The 14,247-nt window shown below is 38.0% G+C and overlaps 1 protein-coding gene across 1 annotated transcript in view; it reads left to right on the forward strand.

Annotated features, from left to right (window-relative positions):
- The first annotated feature begins 3,173 nt into the window (after positions 1-3,173).
- The window catches only part of LOC101737864 (protein embryonic gonad), a 115,312-nt gene continuing 104,238 nt past the window's right edge, over positions 3,174-14,247 (forward strand). Inside the window, exon 1 of the mRNA XM_004927079.5 lies at positions 3,174-3,465. The gene's annotated coding sequence lies outside the window, so the exon portion shown is untranslated. The remainder of the gene's footprint in view (positions 3,466-14,247) is intronic.

Genomic DNA, 14,247 nt, shown 5'->3' on the forward strand with positions numbered 1-14,247 from the left:
CTACACGTAGCAACACGTAGGGCTTCTCGTTCTAGCTAAGAAGATCTATGAATTAGACGTATTTTCAGTGGTAATCAATACAATAATATTATTATGTTAAATGATCGATAGGATCCCATCTCTAGAGCTGACCCATCCGATCTCCGCGTTTAAAACTGGTTGGCTGTATTAATGCACAGTACATCCGCGACCTTTTAGTACTAACCTAAGTATAGAATACTAAGCATATACATATTTTTTTTTTTTTTTTTTTTTTTTTTTATTGCCTTTGTAGGCAGACGGGCATACGGCCCACCTGATGGTGAGTGGTTACCGTCGCCCATGGACTTCAGCAATGCCAGGGGCAGAGCCAAGCCGCTGCCTACCGCTTAATACTCTCCACAAGCCTCGTTTGAAGAAGGACATGTCATAGCGCTCGGGAAACACCGTGGAGGGGAGCTCATTCCATAGCCGGATGGTACGTGGCAAAAAAGATCTCTGGAAACGCACTGTGGATGACCGCAGTGGCTCCAGGTAGTATGGATGAACTCTACTCCGGTGGCGGGCGGTGCGATGGTAAAAACGAGATGCTGGTATCATCTCGAACAATTCCTCAGAGCACTCCCCATGGAACATACGGTACAAAATACAGAGGGAACCGAAGTCCCTCCGCAGACCCAGAGGCTCCAAACGATCCGAGAGAATGGGATTATCGACAATCCGAACGGCCCTCCTCTGTATGGAGTCAAATGGAAGAAGCTGGTATTTGGGAGCCCCAGCCCAGAGATGGGAGCAGTACTCCATGCGAGGCCGGACTTGTGCTTTATAAAGCAAAAGTCTTTGTCCAGGCGTGAAGTACCGCTTCGCTCTGTTGAGGACTCCCAGCATTTTGGACGCCAACTTGGCTTTGCCTTCCAAATGACTCCGAAACTGGACATCGCTCGAAATGTCGACCCCAAGTATCCCGATACTCTCGGAAGGTTGCAGGGATACTCCTTGGAATTGCGGCGCCATGACAAAGGGGTCCTTCTTCGCAGTGAACGCGCAAACTTGTGTCTTTATCGGGTTGAATTGAACCAAGTTCAATTCACCCCATTCGGAGACTCGCCCCAGAGAGTTCTCCACTTCAGACACAAGTTTTGATCGTCTCTCTTGCACCACGCTCCGAGAGAGACTCTGATGGCCGATATATCGCGCATCCCCCGTGCTGTCATCTGCATAGCAATGCATGCCATCAATAGACAGCATGTCATTGATATACAGGATGAAAAGCGTGGGGGAGAGCACCGAACCTTGTGGAACGCCAGCGTTAATGGTCATGGTATCAGAACAGTCACCGTCTACAACGACCGTGATGCTCCGCCCATCCAAAAAGCTAGCGATCCACTTGCAGAGACCCTCGGGGATTCCGTAAGATGGTAACTTCGATAGAAGTGCCCTATGCCAGACCCTGTCGAAGGCCTTCGCGATATCAAGGCTCACAGCAAGAGCCTCGCCCTTGCTTTCCAAGGCTTCAGCCCACCTATGAGTAAGGTATACAAGAAGATCGCCAGCTGAGCGACCGTGACGGAAACCGTACTGTCGGTCACTGATCAGCTGGCGATCCTCCAGATACTTCAGGAGTTGTATATTAATTATTCGCTCCATCACCTTGGAAAGCAAGGAAGTTATCGCGATAGGCCTATAGCTCGATGGGTCCGACCGGTCACCCTTCTTGGGGATAGGGTGGACGTGGGCAGTCTTCCATGAAGACGGAACCCTGTCTATTTTATCTAAATGTGACTTAAGACGATAAATTCTGTTCACTCGTGGCTTATTGGTGAGCGCGACGTTCAATCTCGAAGTCGAAGGTTCGAGTTTAGTGTCTTGTCACTTATTTTATTAGAAGCTACCAAAGTTTAACAGTTTTTCAACTATATCTAGTTGAAAACTTTTTTTATTTCAGTATTCGTGTAGGATTGATATTATGTTGTATAAGGATAATGCAATAAGGGAAACCTGTCGAATTTATTTTTACGACAAATGATCCGATAACTGAAATTTATTGACTGAACAGCAAGTGTAAGAGGATGCTGAAGATTCTTAAGTCATGATATTTAATTAAATCGGTTATAAATAGCAGGTATTGCTGTGTGAGAATGTACACGTTTTAACACATGGAAATTGCAAAAACGTCAGAATTCGTTATAATTCACGACGTTATTCACTGAAAAATGTTACTCTAGTTTTTTTACTTGTATGTATTTGTCGAATAAAATATTAAATACTACATCATTGATTATCAGGAATATCATGGTTATTATATCTAGGTACAACTATCTACATAATTGATCATCATTATTGTCAGGGAATAACGTGCCTCGGATCAACGGAGGAATTATTGCTAAGTACGCAATATGAAATATTTAAATCTTGAAGCCGAAACTGAGTTTATTTTATTTTCGTTACTAGACGATGTTCAAATACTAATCTAAATCCTAATTGTGCTATTTAATAAGGGAAGGATAATTTTCATAAAAATAAATTCAAATTAAACATCAGGCAGACAGAGCTTTAGATGCGAAATGTGACAGTCGGTCGCGTATTAATTAATTTGATTGTGCCATATGTCACCGTGTCTCGCACCAATAACAAAAGTGATCTACAAATCCCCACTTTTGGAGGGCAGTCATTGCCCCTCTGTAACGGTACAGGCGGGGCCTCCGAACGGAACGCCAATCGCGACGTGGGCCGTCGGTGAGCAACACATCTAAGCGAATGATCTAGCGTCGTTGTCATTTTGCAACCACGCGATTGGCCACCGATAACATTTTTCGACAGCCCGATTTCGACGCGATCTACTCCGACCGAGTCGAACCTCATTGGTGATAAACGTCTCATCAATATTCGGTATTTTAACGTTATATGTCAACTTTGACCTAGATTACTCTTTTAGTTATTTTTTGTGCCGTAAATCATAAAGATCTTGGGCACCTGCACGGGCGCGGCTCGGCTCATAAATTATGCGGAGACCGTACGGTTCTTGTCGGAGAAAGTACCAGTGCGGGCGACCTTCCCTCCCGGCGTCCGCAGACCGACTGACTGATGGGCGACTTAACCTCTGATAATAAGAGCGCGAGACGGTCGAATACGGGCAGGTGCGGTGCGAGAGGGACGCCCGATGTATCTTCTTCGGTGATCGCGAGCTCCAAGATGAGCATACAGTCACACACGGGCCACATCCGACGAGTGAGGCTCGGGATCGAATTAAAAAATAAAAGCGCGCGGTTCGCTTTGCGCGTACGCACGGACGCGCGTGTCATAAAAAAATTATCGCACTCTATATTAATATAAATTCATAAAAAATGACGTAAGTCAAACATTAATGCCGTGAGGTGAGATTGTGTGTGTAAATAAGGATAAACATATGTCGTATTAGTTAAGTGCAAGACATTACTTTAATACGAGGACGACGGGTCATCGGGCCATTTGTAAAGCTCTGACAAGGTGAGTCGGCTAGTTAATTAAACATAGAGCAAGTACATCAATATTGTAAATTAATTTAAGCGTGGTCCTCTGAAGCTCGGTTCAACTCAGTTTAGTCCTCTGAAAACTTCGCATTAAAATATTTTTATTTACCTGGAGAGTACAAAATGCGAATCAGATTAATGCCGCTTGGCGGGTTTGTCTAAAAAATGACAATTTTTAAGCTTTAACTTTAAAATAACCTGTAATAAATTTAAATAAATTTAATAATTACCATTTAAACGATATTGATTTCGTATAGTTATCGGTAGATTATTTGTTTAATTTTGCATCAAAATGTAAGTTTTAAATGAAATATAATCGTAAAATAACAGGTGACAGGTTTTATTTTTAAACAGCTTTAGACATTCCTTAATAAGGTTAGACTAAAATAAATAAGTATCTATATATTAGGTAACAATTAGCAATATTATTACTCTGTAGAGGACAGTGATTAGTAATACAAAATTGGCATTGTTTGACACAGTTATCTGTGTTTGTTCGTTTTTTTCAAATTTAAAAACACAAAACATTATCAATGTGTAGCAATAGCAATGTATATCTGCTTATGATATTTAGTGTTAAGTGATAAACGGTTTTTATACTTCATTATCTGGCGTACTTACTATTTGACTTCTGTGATGCCGTGTATTATAAAATGTAAAATCTGCTTAAAATGTTCCAAATCACATATTTACACAAATATTATAACATTTCCTTGCACTATAGGCTGTGAGTTGTAACTAAATGTTAACTGTCAATGTTTACTAATAGGACTACTGCCACACTCACAAAATTACATGTACATAAAAGTTTAGGCATCAGTTTACTAAAATAATTATTTAGCGCGGAAATTGTTTCAAGGTTTTTGATCGGAGTAGTTGAGATATTCTATACAATATTGTCCTTTATACGGCATATGTTTTTATTAGATGTTTTTTACGGTTCTTGTAACGATAACACTCTAATGAAATGTAATTATTAAGTTAACAGAACAATCGGCAAGAAAAAGTTGGAAAATTACTAAATTTTCACAAATAGTCATTGGCTGACATTTGTTACCATCACGGGTGTTGAAATCGAAAATCGAAAGTATCGTGCAACGAGATATAAAAATAATATAATTAAATAATCTAACACATCATGCACGTGCATTCGTAATCAATCACGCTTGAGAGTGATGTATGCGACACGTGTTAAAGATCATCACTCTAATGCTACAACGGAACACGGACGTGATAATAAAATTGTTTGTATTGTTTTTAATAGATGTACACTCTCTCGGTTAAATATACTTAACTACAATAGCTTTAGTAGCATTATTTCGTAATAGTCTTTCAAATACGAAGTTACAGGTGCGAAATCGTGCAAGTGAAATATTTTGTTCTTATTTTAAAGCTACAATAAAAAAGTCCTCATTCTATGGAAATAGTGGCTAGGGGTACCTACTCTAAGATATTTCACGAAAGCTTGTCAGGTCTCAAGTTCAACACTGAGTCACTTTATATTGTAATTTTCTTTGCGACCTACTACCATTTTTCGAATTTGGAAGATTGGAAATGGGCAAAAGCATAATGCTTGTAGGAACAAAGGTAGACCAACAGTATAATAGATTAGGCGACTGTATATCTTTTTCAATTAAAATGGCACTACTACGCTTAAGTTAGTGCTAAGAACTTAAACATTCTTATTGTTAATGTAACGAATTACAGTAGAGACATCCGGCGCGACCTAAAATTTAGTAAAATCGATAATAGCTTTATAAAACTAGATTTCCAAGATATCAAATTGATTATTTCATATTGTTATTTGTTTTAACTAAATAGATATATCTCTACGTACATTTCAATTTTAATCGAGAGATTGAGATTAAAGGGAAAAATGCACATGAATCTACACAGGTAAAAAAGTTTCAGTATGCTCGTCTTTTGGATTTAGCAAGTGAATATATTTATAATTATTATACACATATGAACGTATCTACGTGGACAACGCTGGTGACGCTGAGTTTGAGAGTAGTAGCTTCTCTACAAATACCAACTCAAAAAATATAATAAGATATGATATAATAATATCCCATGATGTCAAAACTGAAGATAGAGAGAATATAGAAGAAAATGAAGGGACAACAAAGATTAATTCAGCTTTAAAGTTGAAAAATTTGGTAAGACCGTAGCAAAAACGGGGAAATTTTTACTCTGCAGTTCAACACAAGAGGCTTAGTAATACAAACGATAAAATTATAAGGTCCTCTCATATATTATCCATCAAAAACTGCAATGACAAAAATAATGTGCAAAATCGAATATAGGATAAGTAGTATAATACAATATATGAGAATTTTAATAAGACATGAAACAGAGGTCGCAATTTTACTGCAAGCATGTACGGCGGTAGCCCATTATTTACCAGGTGGGATGGATGCGTTCATCTATCACAGGAATATAAATGTTCTATGACTCATGACAAAGGAATAACATCATGCTATAAACAAACGGGGACACATAGCAGTGTGGCATGGGACGGCATCACGGTCCAGCCTAGCTCTATTGTCAAAATATCTCGCGTACTGGTGTGGGAGCTAGGAGGAGAATAGGTGTATGTAGTTACGGCCTCAAGCGCATGCCTCATGTGGGATCACGTCATATAACGGCTGCTCAGTATTTGTCTACGTAAAATTAGTCAGTTTGCAGACGCTAAATGAAACTGAAATAATGATTGCTTTACCGTTCATAAACAAGATTTTATTCGCTCATAACTCAGTTTGTGTGTAGTTAGAACAAAAGTGGAAAGTTTCGAAATTGTCGGTTTTGCGAGCTCGCGCTGGGAGCGTCTGCGGTCGGCATACGACTTTTCACCTTATGTGATGTACTTTCACATTGGACGATACGATTGGAATACGATTTATTTTTGTAAAAATATCTATATTTTTTAAATTTCCCGTTGAATATATTTTAAGCTTTAAGGTACTTGGTTTTTAAGATGATAAGTTTTAAGATTATAATCGGATAAATGGATTTAAGTTCACATAATTACTCGTTTTGTCGGATTTTCCTCTAACGGACATATTTTTGCGAAAAATTAGGTGTGCACTGTGTAGGTACTTGGCTATTTAAAAATAATAAAATATAATTTTTACTAAGAACAAATTCGTGTAAAGTATGACGACGCGCTACTGACGGCGCTGTGTGACAGAAGGACGCCCCAACAAACACTATACTTTATTCTAAGTATTATGATATTAAAGAAAATAATGAAATATCGTTGTGATTTCTATTATTTTACAAATAAAATATACGTTATTTTCGTTTTTCTCAATTCAAATGTCATTTGCGGAGAATAAAACTTGCTTACGACTGCTTTGAATGTTAATATTAGTCTATTGGTGACACATGCATCGACTGTTTTTAATAACATCGGAGACAAATGTTAAAAAAGCTCTAAATAACAGTATAGATCAAACATAAATACTAAAGTGCAACGACCTATAAAGGCAAGTTCATACGTAGCGGAATTTGTCGCGCACAGCGGCTTAGAACGTCTAATTAAAGTAAATCACCCGATTCATAAATTAAACCGTTCGACAACACTTTCGTTCGTTTAGATTCTTTGATTATAAACAATCCGTTTCGTTTGTAAGCTTGGGCCACAGAGCAGGCGATTTTATTGGCTGAAGCGTGAAAAGAGATAGCGGGCTTTCTGTTGCATTTATACGTAGATAATATTTAAATAGATTCCCGATGAACAAAAAAAATCTTGCAAACTGTAAGGATTGATTAAGAGATTGCTCTTAATTTTATATTATATTTATGGAGACGATTTATGGATATTTAGGGAAAGAGCTATAAAATACATACGCCCCCTTGCAATGATAAATTTAATTGATAGATTAAATAACATCAAATTTAAAATGCACTGTAGATACTTAAAACATGAATTTGGCATTTAATTCTAATAATTTTAATGTGAAGAGAAAAAGACAAGAATATCCAGATATTCTTGTTGAAATCCATATGTGGGTATATCCATATAAGTATTTAATAAAATTTTAAAAGACAAACAACTTCGGGGCCCCACGGCCGAGTGTGGAGCTGACGTTATGCCGGAGTCAGCACGCAGCGTGATTAATTCACCGACAGCTTCGAATAAAATGCGCTCATCACAAACCGATATACATCAATGAGGAAATATTTGTAGACTAAGGTATTGATTTTGAAGTGATTATATTTTTCTATTAACTACGGAGTAATGTGTTTATCCTTACATATACGATCAATGCAGTAGTAAAAATAAAACGTCACACCGTCTTGCAGGACCTTTTTCGTCGAAGCCTGTCGTGGATATATATACTAAAAATAAAATTGTACTTAAAAAAGATTGAATAATAACTTCAAGAGTGAAAAACATACCTACAATCAACTTAGCAATGATACTATGTAGACTGATAAACAAAAAAAAAATGGCCCACTAATGACGGAGTAATTCGTGAATATCCATAAAAAATGCACACAGTAAACACAGAACCTCCTCCTTATTTTGAAGCCGGTTTAGAATGAGCACTTATTCCAGAATCAAAGCAATGCATTATCTCAAGATCACGAGTATAGTGGGCAATTTGTCTACTAGGACATATGGTCTTCAAACGTCTAAGACACTATCTTCTGAGCAGGATATATAGCAATTCTTTATAAAAGCCGCCAAAAACGACAAAACCTAATCATTACGATTTACGACTCTGGAGCGATTTTATTACATTTAAATTGGTTGACATTTTGATAAGACGAGTCAAAATACAATAAAATACTCTAACGATGTTAAGCCATCAAATAAAACATAGAATATGGTGATAAAATGCTAATATGTACTTCAGTGCAGCTAGTTTTGTTTCTGCTAAATTATTTTCCTTTTAAATTAATAAGATTATATTAAGAAGGCCAAGAACGATGTCCAGGCGCCTGCATATAAATTAATAACGGCAAACTAATTTCATTTAGGACATTTCGATTTAGCTTTTATCGAATTTCATTTAAAAAAAATGAATCTGTTCTTTATTTTATAACATGAATGACTAGCTTATGTGTCGTCGTGGCCTAAAGGATAAGACGTCCGGTGCATTCGTATCTAGTGATGCAACGGTGTTCGAATCCCGCAGGCGGGTACCAATTTACTACGAAATACGTACTTAACAAATGCTCACGATTGACTTCCACGGTGAAGGAATAACATCGTGTAATAAAGATCAAGCCCGCAAAAATTATAATTTGCGTAGTTACTGGTGGTAGCACCTCTTGAGTCCGCGTGGGTAGGTACCACCACCCTGCCTGTTTCTGCCGTGAAATAGTAATCGGTTTCGGTTTGAAGGGTGGAACAGCCGTTGTAACTATACTGATACCTTAGAACTTATATCTCAAGGGGGGTGGCGCATTACGTTGTAGATGCCTATGGGCTCCAGTAACCACTTAACACCAGGTGGGCTATTAGTTCGTTAATCAATCTAAGCAATAAATAATTAATAAATAAATAGCTATTATTTCAGATACACAACCAAAGGTATTCGACAAATGCAAGAAATTTTACAAATACCTGAATCCTGCTAATGATATTTTCAAGATAAGTTTACGCATATTTTACAAGTTCCGAACTATTTTATTCAGTATATATTATACAAGTTTCGAACAATAATAATCGGACTGTCGGTCTACAATTATTACTAAAAGCGATCTCTTTCAGATGGCTGTTTTCACATACTTGTACGTACCTAGGGATATTGTGAAAAACAAGCTTAGATTAGACAGAGTTCCATATTTAAAAAAGTTGCGGTATACTAATAAAGTACTAGGTCTATCTATGATAATTATACGAAACCTGATTATAAATATACACGAATTATAAACCAGAGCATGAAAGAAACATGTTTCGATGACATCAACATTGTATGGTTTATTTCATGTAAGCAATCGTGAACAAGCTTTATACAGATCGTTCTCATAAAAGTTAAGTCTTTGTAGTACCTACTTAGTCTCGAAGGCGTGGTCTCTCACACGACGCGCGAGTATGATACCGCTAGGCCACCAGCACCCTGCTCAATCTTAAATAAGGTAAGTTTGAGTACTTAATAATCTTAAGGTAAGTTTGAGTACGCTCATGCTTAAAGCTTAAGTTAAGTTGTGATGACGGTGACAATGCGACGGATAATTTACACGGTATTATTACGCACGCGGCACTATTCTCGATCTACTAAATCCAACTAGACCAGTGGATCGTGCAAATAAAACAACTTTCCACTTATCATCAATTTAATGGAATGCCAGTAGATACACCGTTACACAAGTCACTTCCTTTACGCGTCATATAAAATAGCAAAACGCACTTAAAAGGTTATAAAAGTTTAAAATAAATAAACCTTGAGCCGTTTAATTTTAAAAGCTCTTGCTATTAAACTTTTATTTGTATTATAATTTCATTTAATAGGTTAAGCTCGATTAATGAGCTGTTCTGTAAAGGAAGCATTTTAGTTATTGAATTGGTGCTTGAGTTTTTTATTAAGGATGTTTCAAATTTTATTGTAGTAGAAAAGTGCCTAATGCTAGGTCTAGTTAACGACACACCTAACGGTAAGTGATAAAGCCACGCCATCCTGTGGTCAAATTGCGTCAATTATTATGCAATCATTATGGAATCTCATATAATATTCCCTTGAGGTTACTAGAATAGGTAGGGAAAAAATGGAATAAATTGAACAACTAGTTTAATATGTACAAAATATTATGCCTTATTGTGAAATTCATTCGTGAGCGTATCATAACTATGAAAATATATTTCAGAATCGATGTTACAGTCTGTCCAGGTGACTGTTCTATCGATTGGCTGCCGGCACACCGGACGCAGTAAGGTATTTAGTAAAACAGGGAACATTCAACAGATTAAGAATAATTCCTGAATCAGGCAAACGTTTCGATTATCTAATATTTTAAGACTTTACATATGGTTTATGATTACACATAAAAGGTTTTATTATAAAACAAAATTATAGAAAGTAAATCCACACAAAAGACTTCAACGAGTGTCTCTGCTATTAAATTAAATGAAATGGAAAACAATCTAATAAGCCCGAAATTTTTCATCGAAGAAATACTTAATTTTGTATTTATATATAATAGTCGCTATGAATAGAACAGGGTAATCAGCTTGAGTGGTAGTGGATCGCGAGCTAGTCACCGCCGATGGCCCACACGTTCATCAAGTATGTAAAGCTGCCTGACGATAGTTCCATGAAAACTTCAACATAGGCACTTGGGGCGAGAGGCCAAAGTCTGGATTCCATTGAAATGTCGACTGATTTACTCGCCCAACCACAACAACTAATAGGTTGTCAGTTTGCTGTAACAAAACTCGCCAGATTCGAATACACGCTGACTATTTCCTCTAATGATTTTTTTTGCAAACGCTAACATGCTATTGGTAATTTCCAATTCATTTGTGTTAGTTTTACAGTTGATTTTACGAGGCTATAATATTTTTAATAACAATCTTAATATTACTAAAAAACAAAGGCTTCTCTCCTAATGCAAAATAAAAAAGAGCGAAGAAATATTTGATATTAGAGTTCCGTATCGATGCAGTCTTCCGAGCTTTTGTTTATAGTGTTTTCTGCAAAGTAAGCTCCTTAATGTCGTAATCGATATAATTTTCATCTTTGTTTCCTTGAGCGACGAGCAAATCATTACTTTCTCATAATTACACGCATCTGTCGTGTCCTCGTGTTAATTTTTCTGTGAATTCTGTGACTAATTCAGATCATAGTTTGTTGTTATTCCAAAGCCAGCCGTTCAACGTCTTAAATAATCATCATTATGATACTGCTTAATTATCGTTAAGCTTTTAGCCAAATTAATCCCAGGGGGAGACCTTATGAGCTTTTTTTTATCTCTATTGTCTTTTGTGCCGTCATACCATCCACAATCGGAATTCATTTCATCCACACCACCTTGCACCCACTCGCTAATTGTACCGAATATTTAATGTTTACTTAAGTTTTGGTATTAATTCACTCCAGGATCTGACGCGAACGCTCCGAGATGTCCTCCTTTAGACGAGTCCAAGGAGAGTCTTTAGTGGATGACAGCGGTTTGGCTATGCTGCGTGTATTATTGACTTTCATGAGTGACAGCATACTAGTTGTTTAACAAAAATCTTTTATATCTAAAGATAGAGAGAAAATCTTTTACTTTTAATCGTACCTGTCATTTTCTAACAAATGAAATTAGCAATTTTTAAAACAAAAGCTACATTCTCTCTTTATTCAAATATTATTTATTATGTCAAATTAAATATCTTGAATATCTATATTTCTATATAATCAATAACCCTTGAATTATCTGTAACATAGTGTCATCCCGATTTAAATATTTTTAACAAAAAACGGTTTTATTAATGCACTCCTTCGTTTTTGCTTTGTAACATTGAAGGGATCCTCAGTCGATTATCAACGCAGGAGCGAGTCTGTTGATCACAGGTTGCTCTGGATATATTAAACATTTGAAGCACGATAAATCTGTCACCAGCACCACTCTTGTCTCTTGTCATCAAAGTATTCCCCTTTACCAGATACAGAACCATTTAGATAAAATCAGAACAAAAAATGTTTGTCCACTAATAAACACAAAGTAAATACGCAATGTATTATACTTTGAATATTCATTTGATTTCGTAAGAGTGTCATTAAAATTTTATAGATGGAAAATGCTTAAAATTTTTTAATTTTTTTTGGGTAATTCTGCTTCGTCTAGGAATCTAATAATAGTTGGAATAACATATAGAAAATATTGCGAAATATGATTCGCCTCATTGCAGCAGCTAGCCGATACTCCTGCTTCAATGCGTGGCAGTGACCACTTATAGGTGATGTCAATAAAAAACTAGTTATAGGGCAAACTTTTAGGCTTTTCAGTTTGAGGAGTGACCGCTGCATAATACAATTTTTACTGGTGGTAGGACCGCTTGTGAGTCCGCACGGGTAGGTACCACCACCCTGCCTATTTCTGCCGTGAAGCAGTAACGCGTTTCGGTTTGAAGTGTGGGGCAACTGTTGTAACTATACTGAGACCTTAAAATCATATTTAAAGGTGGAGGCGGCAAGGTTATAGATGTCCATGGGCTCCGGTATCCACTTTACACCAGGTGGGCTGAGAGATGGTTCACCCATCTAAGCAATAAAAAAAAAGACGATCTTGATGTCGTATGAAGTGAGGCTTCGGTATACGCGTTGTAATGTCTATAGACTTCGGTAAGCACTCTACTAACTTACTAACAGTGTAGTCCATGAGTTTGTCTATCTGTCAAACGCAAAAAAACGTATTAGTCTTCGAAATATATTTTACGTTAATTAAGCGAAAAAACTTAAAGTTTTTCTCGAAAATACGACACTAGTTTTTACACCCGTCATTACCTTAGCAGTTACGGTGACGGTATTTCGCCGGATGGTTGGCATTCTACTACTGCAACACGAGAGCTCGCAATCGGCTTAGGTTTTATGGCAGCGTGAAGCAACATCAATGAAATATTGAACTGTACCAATAATTTATTGTTTTATTTTCTTGTCTAGACATATGCTTGCAATTCATTACAACCGCCTTTTTCAAAAATGATTTTTTTAAATTGATTTATTTTTATAGTTTGTCTAAAGGTAATAAAATAACCTAAATTGAGCGTTCAACTGAATCTTGAGTACCTGTTAACTAAATTAATTTAAATTCAAAAATTCTAAAAAAAAAAAGTGTGTGTGTCCGCTCCGACGCACGACTGGAGTTTACTGGATATAAAAAATTAAACGAAACAATACGAGAAATAGTTCTATATTACGACAACACGATACACTACAGATTATTAACAAATTAACGAGACACAAAACAAACGACTAACAAATATATGAAAATACAATAATGAGAGAAACGCGCGATCAGTACGAGGCTTTGTGGCGGACTGCCGGCGCAGCAGCCCGGCGTCACCTGCGATAACGCGGCCGCGCGTTGGCTCCTGATTGGCGCGCGCACGCATCACGCAATCAGGAGCCAATCAGGCGCATAACGCATTTCGTGTGACATGCTAGTACGATTTTGGTCCCCATAATTTTCATACCCCGGGCTTATATATGTAAATCGATTCTAAAGGAGTAAACTCCAAAAAGCTCATAATAAGTCATACATCCGGGTCCCCCCCGGTGAAGGTCAAGGGGCGACCTGAGGGGGTGAGGCCGCGCGGCGCGCTACCAGCACTCTAGCGCGCTGCCGTGAAGTGAATAGAGCGACCGGTCGACGGTGTATCGCGTCCCGACCCGGCAGACTGGTTCTGGTCCAGCGGGGTATTCCGGGACACCAGCGGCACCGTCTGGGCGGCCCGACGGGCTGCCGTACCGAGACGGCCGACGTTTCAGAGCCTTCGATTCGCCTCGAAGGCTCCGTCGGCTGGGCGTCCTTGGGGTGAGCCGCGCCGTCTGGTTGTAGTGTTGACCGCGGTAGCCCCCCTACCTCATCCGGGTTCTGACCTCGGAGGGGATCGGACGTCGGGTGTAAGAGTGCAGGGGAGTCGTTTAGTGGGTGGGTCCTAAAATCCTTGGGCCCGCGGTCTGCTCACAACAGCATGCAGATCGTTGAGTCTCACATACCCCGCGCGCCCCTTTTGCGCGGGGACCTCGTAGGAGGTTCGGCCCTCTACCCGAGAAAAAAAAAAAAAAAAAAAAAAAAGTCATACATCCGGCCTCGAATC

The sequence above is a fragment of the Bombyx mori genome, chromosome 11 (genome assembly GCF_030269925.1).
Source record: "Bombyx mori chromosome 11, ASM3026992v2".
NCBI lineage: Eukaryota > Metazoa > Arthropoda > Insecta > Lepidoptera > Bombycidae > Bombyx > Bombyx mori.